The sequence below is a fragment of the Oreochromis niloticus genome, unplaced genomic scaffold (genome assembly GCF_001858045.2).
Source record: "Oreochromis niloticus isolate F11D_XX unplaced genomic scaffold, O_niloticus_UMD_NMBU tig00000050_pilon, whole genome shotgun sequence".
NCBI classification, from domain to species: domain Eukaryota; kingdom Metazoa; phylum Chordata; class Actinopteri; order Cichliformes; family Cichlidae; genus Oreochromis; species Oreochromis niloticus.
In genome coordinates, this window is record NW_020327045.1 from 20,897 (window position 1) to 30,690 (window position 9,794).

At 40.1% G+C, this 9,794-nt stretch overlaps 1 long non-coding RNA gene across 1 annotated transcript; it reads right to left on the bottom strand.

Annotated features, from left to right (window-relative positions):
* Positions 1–346: 346 nt before the first annotated feature.
* Positions 347–1,353, bottom strand: LOC109197933 (uncharacterized). Its single transcript, XR_002058942.2, has 3 exons — positions 1,297–1,353; positions 978–1,114; positions 347–900 (listed from the first exon to the last, which is right to left on the bottom strand). It is a non-coding gene; the product is annotated as an uncharacterized LOC109197933 (long non-coding RNA).
* Between the last annotated feature and the right edge of the window lie 8,441 nt (positions 1,354–9,794).

Sequence of the window (9,794 nt, forward strand, 5' to 3'; positions counted from 1 at the left end):
TGTAATGGTTCAATAGATATAGTTATTTAAATGTCCATAATAATCACATGATCATTTTTGTACATCCTACAATTCAAGATTTAGAGCTGTGTGTTTGTATGAATTCAGCTTGCTATACTTATAGACTTAGATATATTAATCCACTATTTACCCAAACAATGTAACTTGTTTGGGTAAATAAATTGGGTTTGTCCTACAAAATAATTATTCAACAATAAAAAAAAAAACACAAAAAACATCTAGACATTAATCCAGAGTTCAGTTTCATATGTCTGATATTGTTTGTTAAATCTGGTGACACAAACACAGTCAAAAATTCATTGCTAGCGTGACATGTGGTCCTTTTTTGTCTTTGACCAATGATATGCTGGTTACTTGGACCAGTTTAGTATTTCCTGTCACAGAGGAATGTTAAATCCAAAAGACAAAACTGAAAAAAATATGTTAATTGCAAACATGTTTTTGCTTAGTCAAATGATTGAAATCACTTGGAAACTGTCACCTTAAAACCTCATTGTAAATATCATCACAAACAGATGTTTTCCACACAGTTAACAAAGCTCCACCACATCTGATAACTGCATATAAATGTAAAAGAAAAAATAAAAATAAAAAATAAAACAATTAACACAAGGGAAGACTTTTGATTTAATAACTAAGCTTAAAATAAGTGTTACCTTTGAATATTTGTGGGAAAAATCTGATGCTACCCCAAGAATACAAAGCCACACTGGAAACGATAACAGGCTTGCAGCCCTCTGTCTTCCTGGAGTGAGGTGCCTGATCAGTAGCAGTGAGTTGACAGAAGTCGGTGTCTGTAAGGGTGGCCAAGCACTGATACTCTGTCCACTTGCGTAGAGTCTAAGAAGCTGGAATGCAGGCACACTGTACGAGCTTGTTCTAAAAAAATACAGAAAAAGGAACATTTTATTTGTGTTAACTAGAAATAAGTTATAAAATGAACAATGTTGAAATACCTTATAGGTGCTGCAGGCCACATAACCAGAATCCAGAGCAATCTCACACTCACATGATGGTGAGGAAAGACATGAGCTCTGCAATGAGGTTTGAATGTTTCAGTTGGGACAGTGAAGAACTCAGAAGACAGCAATACCTGCACAGAGAGACAGAGTAGAAAAAGCATAGATTTGTAATCCATAATGTGAATTAAAACTCAAAAAGTGTTAACAAGTATAATCATTTGAGTGTGTAATTCTTTATGCAATAAACAGGATTTAAATTAATTAAATGAATTAAAAGCACTGACATTTTTTAATCAAAGATAAAGAATCATACCTCTCTCTGCTCTGAGGATCACTGAGCATCTCTGACAGGAAATACAGTTTCCTCAGTATGAGTCATCATTGATGGTCTCAGAGGTGTGTAGTGTGGCAGCATGGTGATGGTCTCCAGATCAGGCAGGAGGTCAGGTGATGGGTGTGTCATCTTCTCCACTGAAGACACACTGGTATGGCAGTTCATAACACAGCAGTCTCCTTGTGGCATGTAGTTATCTGTGCAGTCCAGCACTGATGGATCAGGTTTGGCTCAGCAGTTCATGAAGATGGTGTTAAGATGTTGTTGTTTCAGCTGAGGATGGTGAAGTTCGAAGGTTTTCCCACAAAGGAGACAGGACTGTGTGTGCCCTGTCTGAAAAAATACATCTACAAAACATAAAGTGCTTTTAACACCACCAACCCACCCTCCCCACCCACCCATCTCAGCCCCCAAGTGTCTATGTAATGCTGGTATGGGGTGTCAGTTACTAAATCTAATTAGTGCATCAGAAAGCGGGGGCTACACCTAAAGCCCCCGCTTTCTGATGTCTTTGTTAATTAGCAGCTTTTTCCAGCTGCTCAGAGAATTCTGACTTGGCCTTTATCCACCCAAACCCAAACCCACCCGGATAAAGGCCAAGTCAGAAAATGGATGCAGAAACTTTCCATGTACTTCTAAATCAGTTTTTATACATATTCTGTAAGCTATAAAAATGTTTTTCTCTACATAATGAATCATTATAGACATCTCTGGTAGCCTAAAGATAGTTTAAAACTTTTAACATTTTTACCTGTAAAACATGATAAGCAAAACCTCATTCATCCCAAAAACATTTGATTCTACAAAATTTACTATAATCAAGAAAATATAATTGTCTGTTATTATTCATGTGACCCATAATAAATACCTGCATTTATCTGGGATTTATTTACTATTTCCTATTTGAAAGCCCTTTGAGGGGAAGCTCTCGTTTGTTGAGCTACATACGTCACAGTAAAAAAAGTATCAAAAAAGGAGATGACAATTAACATCCATGAAAAAATGCATTAGTAGATTTAGTCATTTAAAACATGAGAATAAAAAATAAATTATGTCCGTTTAATACTTTTTGCAGCATATTTCAGATCTGAGCTGCATGATAACAGAAAGCAGATCTCCCGGCTCTGCATGAAGTACAGCCATGATTTGGTGAAATGATTAATAACATTGCAATAAGAAAGGGTCTTCTTACAGACAGAGTATGGAAGACAATATGAAGAAATATAATTATTCAATGAAAAATCTTTTCATGCTCTACAAAAATAAACTCTGTAACAAACATGATCTGTAATTGTTTCAAAACTCACCAGACGACTTCATGATTGGCTGGAGGACAGGACACAAAACACAGGGTTGTGGTAACTGTAATATGTTCTCAGGACACCTGAATAGAGACTTTTCTGTGGCTGAGAAACAAAAATGAGGTCAAGCAGGGTGTTCTTGTCTGTAGTGGCAGAAGTGATCAGCTGTGAATACCCTCTCGACTGAAACTGCTCCAGAATCTGTTTCCTTCCACTCTGTAACTGGTTCTCATTAAAATCTCCACACACAATTATTGGGTGACAGTCCATTATTTCAAGTGAATCTAAAAGACTTACCAGGTTTTGCATGAATGGTGTCAAACTGTAGTCAGGAGGTCTGTACACAACCGCAATGAGCGCAGGGAATGGAGCCTGAACCTTTAACACTAAGAACTCAAGATCAGTGACATTATGCAGATACTGTTTTACCTGAACCTGAAAATGATTCCTCAAATACACAACAACTCCACCACCACTTCTGCTGGCCATGTGAGGAAAGTTTGTGTAGGACACATGTCTGTTGCGTTTGAACATGGTGTAGCCGTCCAAATGAAGACTGTCTGCAACAAAGGAGCCTTGGAGGTGAGACTCTGTGAGACACAAAACATCTGCTAAACACATTTCATGATGACTCTTGATGTCACTGATGTGAGATGGCAAACCCTCCGTATTGTGATGGATCAGTGTAAGAGTGTCAGGTCTGCTGGCTGTTTCTCTGACCTGAAGAAGAGGCATCATTTCTTCAACATTGGCTTGTCTCATGGTTTGGAGCGCTGCAGTTACCTCGGGATTGGCATAAATCTTGTTCTCATCCAAGTCCTGCAAATAGAGTCCACTGAGAGACGTCACCCTGCTGAGAGCAACATAAGCCATACCTGGTTCAAAAATGTTCCTCATTGAAACTACAGCTGTCTGTGTTGTAAGACCCTGAGTTTTGTGAATTGTGCAGGCGAATGCTAGCTTTACAGGAAACTGTCTGCGTACCGCTCCTTTAAACTTCAGACTCTCCTCTGCTCTCTCAATGTAAACCAGATCATCAGATGCTGCATTAGCACTGCGGTTGTGTCTCATAGGCTGCCGGTTGTCCATTCTGAGCCCCAGTTTAATTATTTGTCCATCATTTTCAGATCTCACCACCTTTATCAGTATACCAAAAGCACCATTGACTAAACCGTTTAGTGTGTCCAAGTTTCTGGTCAGCATCACTCGGGCTCCTTCAGCAACATTCAGGGTGTCGGGTAAATCATTTTGCCCACCTGTAAATGGTTTGTCTCTTCGTGCCATTCTGCCTGTACGTTTATCCTTCTGGAAATCGTCTGCATTGATGATTATAATGTTTGAATGAAGCTTCTTGAGCGTATCTGTGTTGTGGGATTCAACATTCTTGTTGGTGGCATAAATGTGTAAGACCTCAGTTGGACATTCTTCTGGTGCAGTCACAGCCTGTGACAACAAATCTCTGTCGCACTGAGAAAGCTCATCTGTCTTTTCTTTGATTCTAATCCTGTTCAGCATCTCTGCAAAGGCCACATCATCTTTCTGACGCATGATCTCTGTTAGAGTGATCATCTGAAAATGTTCCTGCCATAGGTCAATCTGTTCTGGATCATAAACACAGAGAGGCTTAGACTGTCGCACTGGTGGCAGCTGGTAAAAATCTCCAACAGCTAAAACTGACATTCCACCAAAAGGTCTCTGAGTGCCTTTGATTTGTTTCAGTCTTGCATCCACATAAGCAAAAAGGGGTTTTGAAACCATTGAAATCTCATCAATAACAATAATTTCAGCATTCATAAGCTCAGATCTGACTTCATCCAGTTGGTTACCAAGTCCTTGAATGGGTGGTTTCAGACTCCTGGGTAGTTTGAGTAGGGAATGTAATGTAGAGCCATTGATAGAAAAAGCTGCTGTCCCGGTAAATGACGTCAGTAAAACAGTTGGATTTGATATGTCAGCTTCTTCTGCATTAGCAGGGAGTCTGCTCAGGATCTTTGATGCTTCAGAGTGAATACATTTAATCAGATGTGACTTTCCAGTTCCTGCACCACCGTTGATATAGAAGAAAAATGGATCTGGGTTTAAACCACAAACTCGCTGAATACACCAGTCTCTTATAGCATAGAACACGCAGGCCTGCTTCTGGTTCAGATTCTGATACATTACACGTACCACGGCTGGATCGACTGCAGGTTGTTCTCTGATGGCTTTGATCTCTGTTACAGCATCAGACTGACGACTGTAGTCGGGACATTCTCCTGTTCGTTCTCATCATCAGAATGTCTCTCAGGAAGATTCTCATCACATTGCAACCTCACAACTTCAGATTCAGGAGCAAGATTACACCATTCATCGATCACAACATCCCTATTCTGTTCAAACTCTTCCAGTGCACTCTCAATATCCTCAGAGTTCTTCTCATACTTGTCTTTATTTCTCTTCACAACCCTTTTCACAGACTCACTGTGGTCTGAACATGGAAGTCGTACAAAACCCGAGTTGTAGAAGGACTGATAGGTTTGGAACCCTCGTGGTTTCAGTTCCTGCTCTGATCTGTGTGGAAGGTAAAGTCTCAACAGTCGTCCATAATATTGCTCAGGATCGTTTTCCTGTGAACAGTGGTAATACCTGATTATAGCTGGTTTATCATTCTTTCGCCTTAGTACAAATCCAAGCTGGTTAAGAAGAGGAAGCACATCTTTTCCTTCATTTGGACCACTCACCAACCGGCACAAGGCAGCAAAATCAGCCAGTGACATTTCCTCATATTCTGGTGTCTCAGGTCTTGATTTGTATTTATCACTCAAACTTGTCATCCAAATATTACAACTGTCATGTGTTGTGGATTCCAGGTAGCTCATCGGGCGACTCATTTTTACTGGGTTATCATCTGTTGGTACAAATACAACACTGCGGGAACATTTTTCATTTTAGGCCACAGACTCGAGTCACACACTCCTGTGCGCTGATTTCTCTCTTTTTTGAGTAAGCCTGCATCACAGCTCTCATTTCATCACATTCATTGACCGTGTTCTTATCAGAGTTGTCAATAACTGTCTTCAGGTATTCAGAGAGGCCAGATTCTTTCTTCGTTATATATTTACAGAGGTATTCTATACATGAATAGGCATTCAATATTAACGAGACATCTAAATTAGAGTTCCAGGCTTCAAGCAGGTGTGGGTTGTAATTGTTGATCCAACAGTCCTTTGGGTCACGTTTCAGAATAAGAGCTGTTTTCTTGTTTATGTCTTGGAGGCATTGCTCATACTCATTCATTGTCAAGTTGCATCGTGACAGAATCTGCTCTATGGTGAGAGAAGCAGCTTCAGGTTCCTTCAGCAGGGTCAACAAGGTCTGAGTTTGGCTTTTGCAGCTTCAGTGTCTGAATCCTCATCCTGTCTCACAATCATTGTTCTTGTGGCTGGTGGTTTGGAAACCCAAATCTACAACCAGAGTTTACACTCTTAAAGCATGTTTTTGTGTGGTTTTTGCTGTGCTTTTGTAGTTCAGCGACTTTTTTGTGCAGTTCAGGTTGTTTTTCTGGATCAGGGAGTTGAGCTGAGATGTATCTGTCCACAAAGTCACAGACAGTTTGGTCATCATCCACATCTACTACTACCTTTTCTCGAATCCACAGCAACATGTGTATATGCGGACTACCTCTGTGCTGGAACTCAACTCTGTAAAAGTAATCAATGATTTCACCAAGGGGCTGTGCAGGAGAAAAAAGCAAATCTCTGAACAAAGCCTCAACACGCTTATCAAACATTCGCATGGTGGTTACTGGATTTGATCTTAGAATTTCACACTTTTCTGACCAGTCCAGGGCTTCAAAATCAACCTCTTCACCTTGTTGTCTCTTTATAGCTTGAATCACTTCAGGCCATCTCATCTCAGCAGCAGAGAAAGTGACAAAGAACTGAGGTGTTCCTATTTGACGGACCATACTGAATAGATCTTGGTGGTTTTCTGCCAGTAAGCTGGAGTTCCTCTGAGTGGCTGCATAAATCTGATTGCATCTTTATTTCTTACCAGCTTCTCTACTTCTGTCTTACTTTGTAACATTCCTGATGTGATTTTGCGTCCATCTTTGGTCATAGTTTTACCTTTCCTTAGCTGTATGTCATGCTGGAATTAGCCAGGTGTATTTCAGTGACAAACTGTGAGAAAAACAGGTAATTTGTGTCTTTAGCAAATCTTGCATCAATGTTGAAAAGCCTTGACTTGAAGTAAGCACTTGGTGTGAGTTTAAGACATCTCTTTCATCCAGTGTATTCTGACCAGTAGGAAACTGCACAGGAAATGCCATGGCTTCCAAATGAGGAGTTCTGAAGAAGCTAACAGGATTGTTTCTTTCTGCAGGCGCCACACAATATGTGTTATCACTGAAACAGAGAATCTCTTCTGAAATGTCTACAGGCTGCAGACAACTTTCTAGAGCAAAACCTCCATTGTTCAAATCACTTTCTGGTTCCTCTGGATTGATTTCCTCTGGTTGTTCATCACAGGATTGCATATTAATATCTTGTTCACTTTCAGACTCACTTCGCACAAAAGGGCATCTTTTTCATAGTTGTCAATTTCCATTAAATCTGCTTCATTATAATCATCACTTGCCATGCTGGCTTCATCACTGCTGTCATCATCAGGTAACGTTGGATCACAAAGCAATGCATCATCTCTGATAACAATATCTGTGTACTGTGGATGAATCTGTTTCAGTTTACGCAGGGCTTGGATCAGTTTAGACCAGGTGACAGTCTGGAACAGCTGATGGCCTTTGTAGCACAGTCGTCTTTTCAGCTTGATCCTCATTATCTGCGATTGGTTTCTGGCCTCGGTAAACAGTCAACTGTTGTTGGACTTCAGATGGTACACACACCACATTACCACGTATGAGTCTTTGTCTGCCCTTTGGAAGTGGAATAATCTTTGCAAATGGGATGCATTTGGCAATCAGATGTCTCTCCAGAATGTTGAGATCACACAATTCAGCTGGAATATCCTGCAGTTCTAAACCATTGACAGCAGCAAGCCTTGGCATGCGTCCACTTTTGAGGGAACTGTGACACGTGTGACAGATATACTCCTTTTTTCTCTCAACAGGGAAGCTGCAGTGATCATTACATGCTTCATCACACATATGAACAAATTTACCAGTTAGACACTGCTGAGCTACAGTTTGGTGTTTTGAGTAATTTTCTCTTTTGCAGATTTTCACCTGATTAGGAAAAGAAGCTTTTAGACAAACAGTACAAACATAAGATGGTGCTGACTTAATGTTTGATCTGAAACGAGATATGGCCTCATTCATTAAACTGTTATCTGGATGACACTGTAAACTTTCAGCTGGTCGATGCATCTGACGATATTTTCTTTTTATGTTCACTGCACATCTGATATTATGCATCTGTCTAAAAGAAAAACCGTTCCAATATTTTACTCTCATTCGTTCTCTCATATTGTCCTTGTGTTTCTGCTGAAATTGTCTCTCTTCTCCATAACGTTTAGTGATGTACGATCGTTTTTTCTGTTTAAATTCTTCACTTTCTTTATATAGATTATATACATATGACCTCATGTAAGCTTTATGTTTCTCTCTGAATCCAGCACAAGTTCTGTAATTCTTCTTATACGTTCCTTCTGCTGTTCTTTGAACATAGGAGATTGTCTATAAGATTCTTTATATGTTTTTCTCATACGTTCCTTCTGCTTTTCTCGGAAAATGGGAGATTCTCTATATGTTCTTGTTATACGTTCCTTCTGCTTTTCTCGGAAAATGGGAGATTCTCTATATGTTCTTGTTATACGTTCCTTCTGCTTTTCTCGGAAAATGGGAGATTCTCTATATGTTCTTGTTATACGCTCCTTCTGCTTTTCTCGGAATAAAGAATCTTCTTTATACATCCTTATAACACGTTCTCTTTTCTCTCTCTAATTTAGCACTATCTCTATAGATTTTTCTCAAATGTTCTCTCTGTTTCTCTCTATATGTAGCATTGAGTTTATACAGATTATTTTGTACACACTCTTTTCTTACTGTGATCAGAATCACGAGACTTTCTACTACAATCTTTTTTCTTTGCCTTAAAGCTTTCATCAAAAGTGTATGTCTGTCTTTCTTTCTTTTTCTCATTTTCCTTTCTCTGTGGTAGTTTTTCTTGGACCAATAATCGTCTCCTAATCTTTCTCCTTTGCTGTTTATTATGCTTTAACAGTTTATGTAAAGTTCCTCTGTTGTCTCAGTTAAACAGGAGGCAATGTTTAAATCATTCTGAGGAACAGATTCTTTTGTTACCTGAGTGTCTCTTACAGAAGATGCAGAGGTTCTATTTCTAAATAATCAGAAGGACGATTGTTCATCTCAGCAGCTGGCTCATTTGAATAATCCACTCTGGATGACATCACTTCAGTGGCTAAAGTGTCGGTCACAGTTTTCTGTGTCTGCTCAGTGGATTTTGGGGTTTTCAAATTCAGGTTCATTTAAAGCTGGTGCTGGAACAGTTGTAGCTGTTTGTCTGTTTTCATCAGCATCTCTTTGGTCAGCTGCGTTTTCACTGTGGAACTCGACAGGCTGTAGCTCATAAGTGCAGGTTGGCGCGATGCTAAACATTCGGTACAAGCGTTTGATCCTGTCAATCATGTCGTTAAGACGTGTGAATTTTAACATAACTGCAGTTCCACCACTTACAGCTAGCGACAATGGCATTCCTGTAGACTACGTGGGTGAGGGTCAAAGTATGCGTATTCACCTGAAGTCAGCCTGCCAAACTGCAATGACTGTTCCTCCCATGACTAGCAAAGCATAGCGAACCGCTGAAGCCAAACACTGTAGTCCCTGTTCAAGGCTCGGAAGGTGAGCTGTACCATCAAATGTGCCATAATGAGCAAACTGAGACATGTCCACTTGTACTGTGTCTGCGGCTGGTGACCACTGTGGGAAGTCATCACAGGCTGAAACACGCTGTTCACAAACCTCTTTCTGGCATCTGAATACACGGCATGGCCTTTGTCCAACACACGGTTAGATCGGCTCTGTAATGAATTCATCCTCGTGTAAGAATGAGAGGAAACCAAACTGTTCGCCATGCATTGCTGATTCCTGTACTTTCCATACTTAGCAGAGCCTGGCTTCGGGATGCACAATGCTACTCACTCGTGATGAGTTTCACTGTT